General features: G+C 44.7%; 1 protein-coding gene and 6 non-coding genes across 7 annotated transcripts in view; all 7 read right to left on the bottom strand.

Moving 5' to 3' along the window:
- Positions 1-14,977, bottom strand: part of LOC143712784 (FGGY carbohydrate kinase domain-containing protein-like) — a 328,185-nt gene that overhangs the window by 75,650 nt on the left and 237,558 nt on the right. The gene's annotated exons all lie outside the window — the stretch shown is intronic.
- trnah-gug (transfer RNA histidin (anticodon GUG)) lies at positions 1,542-1,613 on the bottom strand. The gene has a single exon. It is a non-coding gene; the product is annotated as a tRNA-His (tRNA).
- Positions 1,838-1,919, bottom strand: trnas-aga (transfer RNA serine (anticodon AGA)). The gene has a single exon. It is a non-coding gene; the product is annotated as a tRNA-Ser (tRNA).
- Positions 2,042-2,114, bottom strand: trnak-uuu (transfer RNA lysine (anticodon UUU)). The gene has a single exon. It is a non-coding gene; the product is annotated as a tRNA-Lys (tRNA).
- trnas-aga (transfer RNA serine (anticodon AGA)) lies at positions 3,061-3,142 on the bottom strand. Its single transcript has one exon. It is a non-coding gene; the product is annotated as a tRNA-Ser (tRNA).
- trnas-aga (transfer RNA serine (anticodon AGA)) lies at positions 5,539-5,620 on the bottom strand. Its single transcript has one exon. It is a non-coding gene; the product is annotated as a tRNA-Ser (tRNA).
- On the bottom strand, positions 5,743-5,815 carry trnak-uuu (transfer RNA lysine (anticodon UUU)). The gene has a single exon. It is a non-coding gene; the product is annotated as a tRNA-Lys (tRNA).

Here is a 14,977-nt window from a genome sequence, read left to right as displayed (position 1 = left end):
GCGCATAGGGGCGCCGCATCATGAGGGCGCCAAAGCGATGGTTACATTTTTTTAAATTTTTTATAAGTTATATACATTTATATAAAATTTATACAAGTTAAATATAAAAAAAGTTATATAAATTTTAGAGGACTAACAGGCTAGAGTAGGCGTCGGTGCCCTCATAATATTCCATCATTGAATTTATTTTGACATAGAAGGGTATCGCGAGCGGGCGGGGGCGCGCGCGTGAGCGCTGAGGAGCAGCACAGGAGTGCGATATCGTTGAAACTCGAAAAAGATGAATGAAGCAAAAAAGCGGTCGGGGGCTAAAAATAGAAAAAGAAGGAGGTTAAAGGAGATGGCATGTCAAGGGATGCGACAGCAGCTAAATAAGTGGATGGTGAAATGCAACAGGTATGTGATGTTTGTGCTTGGAGGAGGCTTGCAAATATTCATGTTAACAGACTAACGTTTGCTAACTCTGGGAATGTAGCAGCCAGAGCTAGCTAGTTTAGAATATGCAAAACCGAGGTTGATGAGCTGAAAACTAAAAAATTTAAGGTAGCATGTACAATAAATGACAAGAATCTGGAAAACAACTAATGCAATATCTCTGGTTTACCATGGAATCATGCGTAGATTTGCTACCAAGCTTGGAGGCTTGCAAATATTAATGTTAACAGCAAGTGTTTATGCAAAACAGAACTTAATGCAAAATAATATTGCTGATATCTACATTTAGATTTTGGTTAAACCTTATGGTACCAATCCCATGCATGACATATCTCAATTTTATTAAAGTAAAATAACAACTGGAAAATATAAGGTAGCATGCACAATAAATGGCTAGAAGCTGGAAAACATGACTTATGTAATAAGGCTGGTTTATCATGGAAACAAATAGATTTTGTTTTACCATTCATGTATGTTCATGTTAGCTGTGCTATCAGACATACAAGCTATAGTTACATCTGCTGGGTGACATGGAAGCTGTATTTTGGGTCACATCTCTCTCTCTCTTTAAAGATCTGTGCTATATAATATGTATGATCAAGTGGCAAACAGCAACGAGGCTTTTGTTGACCACTTGGACAAAATCTGTTTCTGTTTTTTTTTTTTTTTCACTGACATAATTTATGTCATCATTGTTGTCATTGTCACAAGTACAGGGATTTGCAAAGAAAAAAAGAACATTTTCTGGGATAAGGAAGATTTGATGGATGATCATTTTGATACAAATGACAGCTAATAGCAAGCCCGCGGCACTCTAGGTAACAGCCAGCGAGTGTACTGACACCTAGCGATTAGAAAATATACACGCACCATATTCTCTCTGAAGCAAGATTCTTCCGAAATAAATAGGAGCGTTTCGTTTTCAATCTTTTCTCTAAGGGTTCGAACCTGAGAACTCGTGCTTTCAAAGAAGGTCCCAGTTTCAATTCACTCGAACATCCAGAGCACATCAAGGGCACGCGCCGTGCACAAAAAGAGTAGTCTGAAGGACGGGGTGAGGAGAGGTGGTGACATGGAGCTCAATTTCAATGGCACCCAGAAAATCTTGCCGTGACCCGGATTCGAACCGGGGTTGCTGCGGCCACAACGCAGAGTACTAACCACTATACGATCACGGCGAGCTACCAGTCTACCTGACGTGTTCTTGAATACAAAGGGGCCTTGTCATCTTTAGCTTGCAGACAAAACTGTTTCTTACCAACATAACTCTTTTCAAGGGTAATCCTGTAACAGTGACTCTGGAGAAGAAGTCACTGAAAAGAAAAGGATTCTGTTTTTCCTTTTATAAAGTTTAAGCTAGGCCTCCAGAAGGTTACAAACTAAAGCAGGCGCACGCTGTCAACGTAGTCGGTAGGATTCGAACCTGCGCGGGGAGACCCCAATGGATTTCTAGTCCATCGCCTTAACCACTCGGCCACGACTACAAGCTGGCTGAAAGGGGCACGTCGTTTGTGGATTGGTGCCTTGCAGCGTCGCTGCCCGAGGTCAGTGTAGATCAGCAAGAACTCAACAACAAAACGTACCGCTCCACAAAAAGACGCTCGTTCGCCCGAACAGGGACTTGAACCCTAGACCCTCAGATTAAAAGTCTGATGCTCTACCGACTGAGCTATCCGGGCTCTTGCTCGAGAAGTGTGCGTGTTGCGTCGGAACGCACAGCAAAATGAATCGTATTGGCGCAGAAAAAAGAGTGTCCTCCAATGCATTGCGTTTCCTTCTTCGAAGATTCAGAATGGCCGTCAAAACGTCTGCTATGTCAAAATATATTTGCAAATTAGTGGGAATGCAGCCTAGTAGACTGATGATAATAGTAATTAATGGAAAATAATGCTAGGAAAAAGAACAAAAACTCACTGCTACTTGTCTGGAAAGCCTCTTCACACGCTTCAATGCTGTTGACTTGCCGCGCTCTTATCGTTATTGCAAACTTGTGTCAAAGGCGCAGTTGTTTGTAGCAAATAGCAAGCCCGCGGCACTCTAGGTAACAGCCAGCGAGTGTACTGACACCTAGCGATTAGAAAATATACACGCACCATATTCTCTCTGAAGCAAGATTCTTCCGAAATAAATAGGAGCATTTCGTTTTCAGTCTTTTCTCTAAGGGTTTGAACCTGAGAGCTCGTGCTTTCAAAGAAGGTCCCAGTTTCAATTCACTCGAACATCCAGAGCACATCAAGGGCACGCGCCGTGCACAAAAAGAGTAGTCTGAAAGACGGGGTGAGGACAGGTGGCGACATGGAGCTCAATTTCAATGGCACACAGAAAATCTTGCCGTGACCCGGATTCGAACCGGGGTTGCAGCGGCCACAACGCAGAGTACTAACCACTATACGATCACTGCGAGCTACAGGTCTACCCGACGGGTCCCTGAATACAAAGGGGCCTTGTCATCTTTAGCTTGCAGAGAAAACTGTTTCTTACCAACATAACTCTTTTCAAGGGTAATCCTGTAACAGTGACTCTGGAGAAGAAGTCACTGAAAAGAAAAGGATTCTTTTTTTCCTTTTATAAAGTTTAAGCTAGGCCTCCAGAAGGTTACACACTAAAGCAGGCTCATGCTGTCAACGTAGTCGGCAGGATTCGAACCTGTGCGGGGAGACCCCAATGGATTTCTAGTCCATCGCCTTAACCACTCGGCCACGACTACAAGCTGTCTAAAGAGGCACGTCGTTTGTGGATTGGTGCCTTGCAGCGTCGCTGCCCGAGACCAGTGTAGATCAGCAAGAACTCAACAACAAAACGTACCGCTCCACTAAAAGAGGCTCGTTCACCCGAACAGGGACTTGAACTCTGGACCCTCAGATTAAAAGTCTGATGCTCTACCGACTGAGCTATCCGGGCTCTTGCTTGAGAAGCGTGCGTGCTGCGTGGGAACGCACAGCAAAATGAATCGTATTGGCGCAGAAAAAAGAGTGTCCTCCAATGCTTTGCGTTTCCTTCTTCGAAGATTCAGAATGGCCGTCAAAACGTCTGCTATGTCAAAATATATTTGCTATTTAGTGGGTATGCAGCCTAGTAGACTGATGATAATAGTAATTAAAGGAAAATAATGCTAGGAAAAAGAACAAATACTCACTGCTACTTGTCTGGAAAGCCTCTTCACACGCTTCAATGCTGTTGACTTGCCGTGCTCCTATCGTTATTGTAAACTTGTGTCAAAGACGCAGTTGTTTGTAGCCAGTGGCGCAAAAAGTGGGTATGCGCTATATGCGGCGCATAGGGGCGCCGCATCATGAGGGCGCCAAAGCGATGGTTAAATTTTTTTTTATTTTTTATAAGTTATATACATTTATATAAAATGTATACAAGTTAAATATAAAAAAAGTTATATAAATTTTAGAGGACTAACAGGCTAGAGTAGGCGTCGGTGCCCTCATAATATTCCATCATTGAATTTATTTTGACATAGAAGGGTATCGCGAGCGGGCGGGGGCGCGCGCGTGATCGCTGAGGAGCAGCACAGGAGTGCGTTATCGTTGAAACTCGAAAAAGATGAATGAAGCAAAAAAGCGGTCGGGGGCTAAAAATAGAAAAAGAAGGAGGTTAAAGGAGATGGCATGTCAAGGGATGCGACAGCAGCTAAATAAGTGGATGGTGAAATGCAACAGGTATGTGATGTTTGTGCTTGGAGGAGGCTTGCAAATATTCATGTTAACAGACTAACGTTTGCTAACTCTGGGAATGTAGCAGCCAGAGCTAGCTAGTTTAGAATATGCAAAACCGAGGTTGATGAGCTGAAAACTAAAAAATATAAGGTAGCATGTACAATAAATGACAAGAATCTGGAAAACAACTAATGCAATATCTCTGGTTTGCCATGGAATCATGCGTAGATTTGCTACCAAGCTTGGAGGCTTGCAAATATTAATGTTAACAGCAAGTGTTTGCTAACTTAATGCAAAATAATATTGCTGATATCTACATTTAGATTTTGGTTAAACCTTATGGTACCAATCCCATGCATGACATATCTCAATTTTATTAAAGTAAAATAACAACTGGAAAATATAAGGTAGCATGCACAATAAATGACTAGAAGCTGGAAAACATGACTTATGTAATAAGGCTGGTTTATCATGGAAACAAATAGATTTTGTTTTACCATTCATGTATGTTCATGTTAGCTGTGCTATCAGACATACAAGCTATAGTTACATCTGCTGGGTGACATGGAAGCTGTATTTAGGGTCACATCTCTCTCTCTCTTTAAAGATCTGTGCTATATAATATGTATGATCAAGTGGCAAACAGCAACGAGGCTTTTGTTGACCACTTGGACAAAATCTGTTTCTGTTTTTTGTTTTTTTGTTCACTGACATAATTTATGTCATCATTGTTGTCATTGTCACAAGTACAGGGATTTGCAAAGAAAAAAAGAACATTTTCTGGGATAAGGAAGATTTGATGGATGATCATTTTGACACAAATGACAGCTAATAGCAAGCCCGCGGCACTCTAGGTAACAGCCAGCGAGTGTACTGACACCTAGCGATTAGAAAATATACACGCACCATATTCTCTCTGAAGCAAGATTCTTCCGAAATAAATAGGAGCGTTTCGTTTTCAATCTTTTCTGTAAGGGTTCGAACCTGAGAGCTTGTGCTTTCAAAGAAGGTCCCAGTTTCAATTCACTCGAACATCCAGAGCACATCAAGGGCACGCGCCGTGCACAAAAAGAGAAGTCTGAAGGACGGGGTGAGGAGAGGTGGTGACATGGAGCTCAATTTCAATGGCATCCAGAAAATCTTGCCGTGACCCGGATTCGAACCGGGGTTGCTGCGGCCACAATGCAGAGTACTAACCACTATACGATCACAGCGAGCTACCAGTCTACCTGACGTGTTCTTGAATACAAAGGGGCCTTGTCATCTTTAGCTTGCAGACAAAACTGTTTCTTACCAACATAACTCTTTTCAAGGGTAATCCTGTAACAGTGACTCTGGAGAAGAAGTCACTGAAAAGAAAAGGATTCTGTTTTTCCTTTTATAAAGTTTAAGCTAGGCCTCCAGAAGGTTACAAACTAAAGCAGGCGCATGCTGTCAACGTAGTCGGTAGGATTCGAACCTGCGCGGGGAGACCCCAATGGATTTCTAGTCCATCGCCTTAACCACTCGGCCACGACTACAAGCTGGCTGAAAGGGGCATGTCGTTTGTGGATTGCTGCCTTGCAGCGTCGCTGCCGGAGGCCAGTGTAGATCAGCAAGAACTCAACAACAAAACGTACCGCTCCACAAAAAGACGCTCGTTCGCCCGAACAGGGACTTGAACCCTGGACCCTCAGATTAAAAGTCTGATGCTCTACCGACTGAGCTATCCGGGCTCTTGCTCGAGAAGTGTGCGTGCTGCGTCGGAACGCACAGCAAAATGAATCGTATTGGCGCAGAAAAAAGAGTGTCCTCCAATGCATTGCGTTTCCTTCTTCGAAGATTCAGAATGGCCGTCAAAACGTCTGCTATGTCAAAATATATTTGCAAATTAGTGGGAATGCAGCCTAGTAGACGGATGATAATAGTAATTAAAGGAAAATAATTCTAGGAAAAAGAACAAAAACTCACTGCTACTTGTCTGGAAAGCCTCTTCACACGCTTCAATGCTGTTGACTTGCCGCGCTCCTATCGTTATTGTAAACTTGTGTCAAAGGCGCAGTTGTTTGTAGCAAATAGCAAGCCCGCGGCACTCTAGGTAACAGCCAGCGAGTGTACTGACACCTAGCGATTAGAAAATATACACGCACCATATTCTCTCTGAAGCAAGATTCTTCCGAAATAAATAGGAGCGTTTCGTTTTCAGTCTTTTCTCTTAAGGATTCGAACCTGAGAGCTCGTGCTTTCAAAGAAGGTCCCAGTTTCAATTCACTCGAACATCCAGAGCACATCAAGGGCATGCGCCGTGCACAAATAGAGAAGTCTGAAGGACGGGTGGTGACATGGAGCTCAATTTCAATGGCACCCAGAACATCTTGCCGTGATCCGGATTCGAACCGGGGTTGCTGCGGCCACAACGCAGAGTACTAACCACTATACGATCACGGCGAGCTACAGGTCTACCCGACGTGTCCCTGAATACAAAGGGGCCTTGTCATCTTTAGCTTGCAGACAAAACTGTTTCTTACCAACATAACTCTTTTCAAGGGTAATCCTGTAACAGTGACTTTTTTTCCTTTTATAAAGTTTAAGCTAGGCCTCCAGAAGGTTACAAACTAAAGCAGGCGCATGCTGTCAACGTAGTCGGTAGTCGTAGTAGTCAACGTACACTCTTCCTCCAGTCATCCAGGGTCAGTCCTGAGGCTGGACAGTACCACCGCCCCTTCAGCTGGGTGTGTCCAGTTCTTTTATTTTTGTCCTGGCCACACCCCTTGCAGGTGTAGTGGTAACTTTCTTTTGTCAGTCTCTTCCGTGGCGGTTCCCCCCTTGACGCTAGGTCCTCCTCCTCCTGGGCAGCTTTATTCAGCCTCCAGGCACGTTGCCTTGGCTGGGATGGAAGGCACTCTGGAGGAGCTTGCTGCAATGGAGGAGCATGGGTATATGGAGGAGCATGCAGATATGGAGGCGCATGCGGATATGGAGGAGTATGGGTAAATGGAGGAGCATGGGTAAATGGAGGAGCATGGGTAAATGGAGGAGCATCGGTAAATGGAGGAGAATACGGAAATGGAGGAGCATGCAGAAATGGAGGAGCTTGCTGGAATGGAGGAGCATGCAGAAATGGAGGAGCTTGCTGGAATGGAGGAGCTGGCCCAAATTTTGGAGGGAACTGGGGAGGTGGAGATGGCGGAGAGAACACAGGCTTACTTGCTGCTAGAGTGCGCTGGCGGGGGAAAGCTTCCCCCTCGTGGTTTTCAGGCTCCTCAAATGTCATCGCTTCATGTGCATGTTGCACAGGGGCAGCTGGAAGTGTGTTCATTGCAGGGAGAGGCTCCTTGGCCAGGTGCAGCTGTTTGGGAAGTACAGTGCCTTGCAGCAGCATGTCCCTGTCCTTCCTTTTATCCCTCCTAAGCAGCCTACAAGACAAACATTAATTATTTTATACATGTAAGCCTATCCTCCCTCTCTAAGGTTATTACATACTTTCTAACAAGCATGCAGGTGGAGGTTTTTCTTGAGGTTAAATCTTTATATACTGTCTTGACTGTATGGGAAAGGTAAATGAAATAACACATACCATGAAGAGACTGTGGTGTTGTTAACCGGCACCAGAACCAGGTTTGTCTGGTCCAGGACAACCCTGCTGTCCTCCAGCAGCTGTCTGATGTGGCTGTAGACGCTGACAATGGACTGAGGGATGGGCATGGTTTTCCCCTTTGTGTCCTTTGGCCTGTTGCGTGACTGCTCAAACTCTTTGGCAAGTCTGAGGCAAACACACTCACTGACCCTGTATACTTCGGGGTCCTGGCTGCTTGGCCGTGAGTCATGTTTTGTCTGTGGGAGAGAAGGATGATATGATCTGGACTGTGAACAAGGATGTAAAGTGATGAACCACCAAGTTACAATGTCAATAGGGATTGCAATAAAATAATTTACACTTAATAAATACTTTTCACAGTGACACGTGCTGTCTCTTAATCAATGATTTGTATTGAACCAAAATGATAGCAAATTGTGGTCAAGCACCTCTCTGCCGCCTGCTGTCCAGGAGCAGAGCCACTCGGCTTCCTGGGTGCTCTCCACGGTCCTCCTGACGCACATGCTTTTTTCCTTAGCCTTCTGGGTGTACCTGAACGGTGAAAGAGACATCCATATGCTTCATTCATTCCATGGAATTTATGTTTAATTTTGGTGTACAAAATAATTACTATTTTGTACTTTGAAGGTTTCTTGTCCATGGCATGGAGAGCTGTGTACAGGTGGACTATGTCCGCCTCCTCCTTGGCTGACAAGGCGGTGATGGTACGATTCAAGCCAACTAAGTAGGCTGCAAGGGCATCAACTGCCTCCCATCCCACAACGCCCCTCGAGTCACATTGGCTGGTCTGAAAAGTGATAAGTGAAGAAAAAAAAACAAGCAAATAAATGTAAACTCTTGTTTCTAATATGTGAGTAATGCTGATTTTACATTCATGTATGTTATTAAAATGTAACCACATTAACTGCAGTTAAATATTGTGTTTTTGAGTAAGGTGTTACAGAAAGTGTTATTGACCTCTGTGACGAGGGGTCCGGGTTCAGTGTCACCCGCCACGGCACTTGGGGGATCACCAGCCCCTATCTCCGCTGACTGGCAGACAATGTCAAGCATGCTGATGGTGTCATCTGGCTCATCCTCCTCCTCAAGCACCTACGAGGGGATTTCAGAGACCTGCAATGGAGCCAGCAGGTCACCTCTGTTGGTCTGGGCCAATAAATATTCCACTGCCATGCGCTCGCCTGTAACCAGTATAAAACACAAAGATGAAGAAAGCACATACATACACACATCCATCTCCTACATGAATAGCACAATCTTCGCACCCAAGAAATGCATGTCCTCTGAGTAGGGGGGTGCCTAAGAAAAAGAGGAGGAGGGCATGTAATACTCTGGTCAACCAGTGTTGCTCTGAGATCTCTCTTACCAGTAGGTTTTCCGGGTGGGGTGATCTCTGGCACCAGAGCACAACCATGGACACGCTGGCTTAAGTTATTAAGGTGGGACATCAAGCGAACATCAAAGCTTCTTAGGGTTGAGGCCCCCTCCACATCTACTGCCTCCTTGGCCCGGCCCATGTTCCATCTTGATGCCCCCTCCAGCATGTACATTTGCATGTGTACAGCATTGCACTGCCAGCCTAAGAAACAAAATACTCTGTTTTTTATTGTTCATTATTATCAACCATTATTGTAAAGTGAATACATATGAATACCCGACAGTGGAAATTGTGTTATTTTGAATAATTACAACACATAACAGAAAATAACATTTAAAAAATACATACAATACAGTATGTCTTGATGCAAATGTACCTGGAATAAAAGCACACTGATGTCGGTGAAAACTCTCCAGGGAGGAGGACCCCCTACCACACCTAAGGATGTCCAGCTCTTTGCCGCCCTTCTGGAGTGTCCGCACCTTTGTGTACAGTGCAACACCTGCAGGGTCTTGGAGGCACTCCAGGTGCTTCTGCTGCACTTACCACACATGGCGCATGCTGTCATGGCTCACCAGACGCAGCCCTGTGGTGTCTGTCAGCTCCCACACTGATTCCAGCAGCCCTGAAATCATGCTCCTTATCTCCTCTACTCCACGCGTCCTCCTCCTGCAGTGTCTCTTTAGTTCCCCTGGGCTGATGGTGGCCACGAGCTGTTCTTCAGTGGGAGCATGTCCGCTGTGGCTGCTCTTCCACTCCGCTCTCTTGGCGTCCTTCAGGCGTTGCACATCCTCCTGGTCCCATTCAAAAATGCAGGAGGAAAGCTTGGCACAAAAGGTGCCATAGAGAGGGTGGTGTTCTGTAGTGAGCCCGCAGTTAAAGCGTCTCATGAAATGGAAGCTGTCTAAGCGCACTGCAGACTTCCATGGGTGAAAGAGCTTAGCCACTGAAGACACACCTCTGAAAAACAACCATTCTTAATAACATAGACCACAACACCTGTACTTACACCATGATTAAGTAAACTCTGTGTGTGTGTGTGTGTGTGTGTGTGTGTGTGTGTGTGTGTGTGTGTGTGTGAGTGAGAGAGAGAGAGAGAGAGAGAGAGAGAGAGAGACAGAGAGTGTGTGTGTGTGTGAGAGAGAGAGAGAGAGAGAGAGAGAGAGTGAGTGAGAGTGAGAGAGTGAGTGAGAGTGAGAGAGAGTGAGTGAGAGAGAGAGAGTGAGAGAGAGTGAGTGAGAGAGAGTGAGTGAGTGTGAGAGTGAGTGAGTGAGTGAGTGAGTGAGTGAGTGAGTGAGTGAGTGAGTGAGTGAGTGAGAGTGAGTGAGAGAGTGAAAAAGTTTTTCACCCACCTGACTGGCTGCAGCAATCCCGGTCGACATAGATGACCTCAGGTTCAGCTTGGCCCGCATTCTTGTACCGAGTGACGATGCCTTGGCACAACTCTTCCAACCCTGCACCTTCACCCGTCGTCAGAACAGAGTTCAACACCTGGCCAAACTCATTGCCGATGTTTGACATCCATGCAGCACTGTCCCCGCTCCCGCCAGCCAGCTTTTTGGTGATCTTTAAAACAAACACAAGCAATGTCCAATTTCCAATTTCCTGTTTTGTTGTAATTATACATGTTCTATTTGATATACTTTTTTACTGTTGAAACCCTAACCTTCTTTGTTGAATCCATTTTAAGAATTCTACCATAGGTAGAAGTGATCACTCCCTTCATCTCATCCACATGGCTGAGGATTTCGTTGGAGTGGACCGTCTCGAACCATTGAGCAAGTGGAAGGGGCCTGAAGGGTGGTGGAGGAAGATATACAGCTGCAGAGGGGACGAAGGTAGCCATCTTCATGTGATGCTCACAGTCTGAGAGGTAGCGGATAGTCTGCCGTGCCCACTCTTTGCTGTGCGCTTCCTCTATTGCAGACTGGAGGTAGGAGGAACTGTTACCACTGGTCCTTGGCTTCAGGAAAGTCATACATTTCCTGTCCAGAGCCAGCTGTGTTGTGAGGGCAGCGGGGAACAGGCTCCTGTGTGCCACATCCACCTGAGAGAGTATATCCTGGCTCCATGGACAGACTGGCTGAGAGCACTTGCTGCAACGTGGATAGTCCCCTCCCACTAGGTAATAGCGGCTATCTACATCAATCACCTCCCTGACCTTTCTGTAGATCCCTGAGCTGTTCATTTTACGGGAACATTGTGGGCATTTTAAAGGAATCCCCCACATCCTCATTGGTGCCCAGATGAACATCCTCTGCCGGTAGTACCACCCAGGCTCAGGAGGAGATGGTTTGGGCTCCAGTGAGGGGTGAAACCAGCAGGCTTGGATTTTTGGTGTCAGCTGGCCTGTAGGCTCATATAGGCATTTGTCAATCCACACCTGATCTGCTTCCTGTACTACTCTCCGAAACTGCTCAGGAAGAAAACCTTTCCAATTGTTTGAAGTTGGTTTTGGTTTTGAAGTTGGTAAAGTTGCAGTGTGGTGTGGCATGGCAGAGCTACTTAACGGAGGGAGCAGAGATGGCGTTGTCTGTGATGGTAGCACTTTTGTGGTGGTAGTGCTTTTGTAGTGCTTTGGTGGTAGCTTTTGCGGTCATGGCATTATGAATGCTGCATAGTGAACCAGTTGGATATGGTTCAAAAGACCAACAGTACCCTGCACCTTGGCCCCACAGGTGTCACACATCTCCTCCGTGTGGTGGTCAGACAGGTGCTCTGAAAATTTCTCTGCCTCCACAAGCTGGTTGCACTTGTACCACTGCACTCCCTGTCCTGCCACTGATGCTCCTGTGTCTGTGTCTCCTCTCCCTGCCTCTGTGTCTCCTCTCCCTGCCTCTGTGTCTCCTCTCCCTGTCTCTGTGTTATCTCGGACTCTCCCTGCCTTTGTGTTGTCTCGGACTCTCCCTGCCTTTGTGTCTCCTCTCCCTGCCTCTGTGTTGTCTCGGACTCTCCCTGCCTCCGTGTCGTCTCGGACTCTCCCTGCCTCCCTGTCGTCTCGGACTCTCCCTGCCTCCGTGTCGTCTCGGACTCTCCCTGCCTCCGTGTCGTCTCGGACTCTCCCTGCCTCGGTGTTGTCTCGGACTCTCCCTGCCTCCATGTCGTCTCGGACTCTCCCTGCCTCCGTGTTGTCTCGGACTCTCCCTGCCTCCGTGTCGCCTCGGACTCTCCCTACCTCCGTGTTGTCTCGGACTCTCCCTGCCTCCGTGTCGTCTCGGACTCTCCCTGCCTCCGTGTCTCCTCTACATGTCTCCATGCCTCCTCTCCCTAACTCCGTGCTGACTCGCCCTGCTTCCGTCTCAACTCCTCCTGCCTCACTGGACCCAGCACCTGATGACATATCTGCTGGCTTGGTGGGGGGGGGGGGGGGGGAATTACAAAAAGAGGGACATGCTACATGCAACTAAGAATCCTACACTACTAGTTTTCTCCAGAATTGTACAGATACATATTGTTCAATAAATAAATCCACATGCTACAGTGACTCATCATGACTTAAAATAGAATAATGAATAGAATAATGTTTATTCAGACATGCTACTAGAAAACAACTAGAAAAAAGACAAAAAAAGCAGACAGGCTTTGAAAACATTAGGCATTACTGCAAAATCACTGAAGCTCACCAGAGGAAAAAACAAACAAACAAACAATCAATTAAATTTCACCTACCTTGTGGAACCCACAAGAGCACTGAAGGCTTCTCCCAAACAGATCCTTATTAGAATGGCTCTGCAGGGGGCAAGCATCAATTTTCTCCAATGCCTTTTTCCATTTCTTGGCCCCTGGCCGTTTGCCAGTTGAAAAGTGGTATTGGCCATGGGCATATTTTAAGCAGATGTCCCTCCAGTAACTATCTGGCTTTCCTGTCTTAGTCATCTGCAAACATTAAATATAAAACAGGTTAATGTCAAGCTAGGCTATGTGTGTAGACAGACAGACAAACAGAGGAAATTATACATGTCAAATACATACATACATACATACATACATACATACATACATACATTCATACATACATAACATAAATACATGTAAAAAAAATTCATTCATATTAAAAAAAATAAAACTGGCAGAAAATTCAAATTTTAGGACTTTATATACTTATTAGAGTGTTGTGTATGTAAAGCAATTACATGTACACATTTCAAGAATGTAATTAACCCTTTTTTTTGGTGAATCAGTTATTTTTCCCCATGAAAATTCCTGGGTAACGTAATGAATTTTTAAATTAATTACATTGCTACCATTGTTGGCATATACAAATGTACTGATATCCATAATTGGAGCTCAACAAACAATTAGTGCTTGGAAAACTACATTTTAATAATAATTAATATAATCAATTTGGGATTTCATATAGACATGGGCTCATTTTTGGCTGCTGATAGCTCAAAATTTAGAACCAAATAAAAAAAAAAGCTGGGAAATGTTTACAAATGTTTTCCAATAAAGTAAATAAGACTTGTTTTATCCTTAACTCAACAAAAAAAAAAATGAATTGTGTAATCTAACACACAAATACGGGTTAAATTAATTTCCTGTGTCATTGTTAGCCGGAATGACATACTGTTAGACGGAAGGACATTCTGCAATATTTTTCAGGATTACCATGAAAACCAGCCTCGGTATCATTTTTCTTTCCAACACTTAAACTTGAAACAAAGTAAGAAATACTAAAACTTTTTTTAAATCGTTAAAAACGTGTCAATCAACATTTGTTTATGTAAATTGGTTAATTCAGCCAACACTTAAATGCAACAGCATTTCATACATTTTGTGATAAAACTAGTGCTGTGCGTTAAACGCGTTATTAACGGCGTTAACGCAAACACATTTTAACGGCGTCAATTTTTTTATCGTGAGATTAACGCTCTTTTTGGCCTAGCAAACTTTGTATTTTTTTCACATGCTGTTGCAACAGCTAGTAACGTTAGAAAAACTACAACATCACACCGGATAGCTAGACCGGAAACAAAACAACAGGCACGCCGCACGTACTTGTTTGGGCTTGCGCGCCGGCCAAAGAGTAGTAGGCTAACGTTACGTTTTGAGTGGATGGCGCGAGCGCGAGACGCCGATCTAGAGACGTGCACTCTCAACGCAATGGAGTGCGGCGCGGGACTAGATTTGATGGCCGAGTGCGAGGGTGGGCTCGAGCGGTAATGCACTCACTCTGTGAGCTAGCTAGAAATATCTATGAATAAAACATAAAAACTTATACATTTTTATTCATATGTTGCAGAAAAGCAACTCGAACAACTAAAACAAAATAGAAACGATTTACAGGCCAGAGTTTCTTTTTATAACATGTTTGCAGCGTTGAGCGATGTAGCCAATCACAGACATATGTGTTGATTTTGAACGCAATGGGCAATCAGAAGCATTTAAAATAGACTCCCCTCACCGCTCAAAGCAGACTTTTTGTTCAGTGCTGAATTCTGTATGCTGGCAAATCCTCTAATTATAACAAACAAAGTGTATATATTATGGAAGATGCATTGTGCAGTCAGCTTCATTGATAATAACAGATGTGTGAGATTGCGATGAACTAATGTCAGCTTTTTAGGAATTATTAAGGGAGCGCACTTTGCGCTCATTCAGTCATGCCAAACCATGCACTCAGTAGCCTGCTTGCTTTTATGTTATAACAGTGGTTTGTGTGTTAATGCTTTAATAACAAATAATTTATCCGGAGCATTTATGCTGATGTGTATGGTGGCGACACGTAGGCGAAAGTATTTGGAGGTAGCCTACAAAAAAAGAGTCTATTTGCGGGCGGGAGCGGGACAAAAATGTTGCGGGCGGGAGAAAGTAACATAGAAAGTAGTTGAGAACGTCAGTTATAACGACTCACGTATTAAAAAATGTACGGGTTTAAATCGGGCTCGGGCTCATAATTACAGTTTATGTGTCGGGCCGGGC

This window comes from Siphateles boraxobius, unplaced genomic scaffold (genome assembly GCF_051911475.1).
Source record: "Siphateles boraxobius isolate OS27281-9 unplaced genomic scaffold, OSU_SipBor_1 51, whole genome shotgun sequence".
NCBI classification, from domain to species: domain Eukaryota; kingdom Metazoa; phylum Chordata; class Actinopteri; order Cypriniformes; family Leuciscidae; genus Siphateles; species Siphateles boraxobius.
The sequence above is the reverse complement of the archived record's forward strand: the minus strand, read 5'-3'. Positions and strand labels throughout refer to the sequence as shown.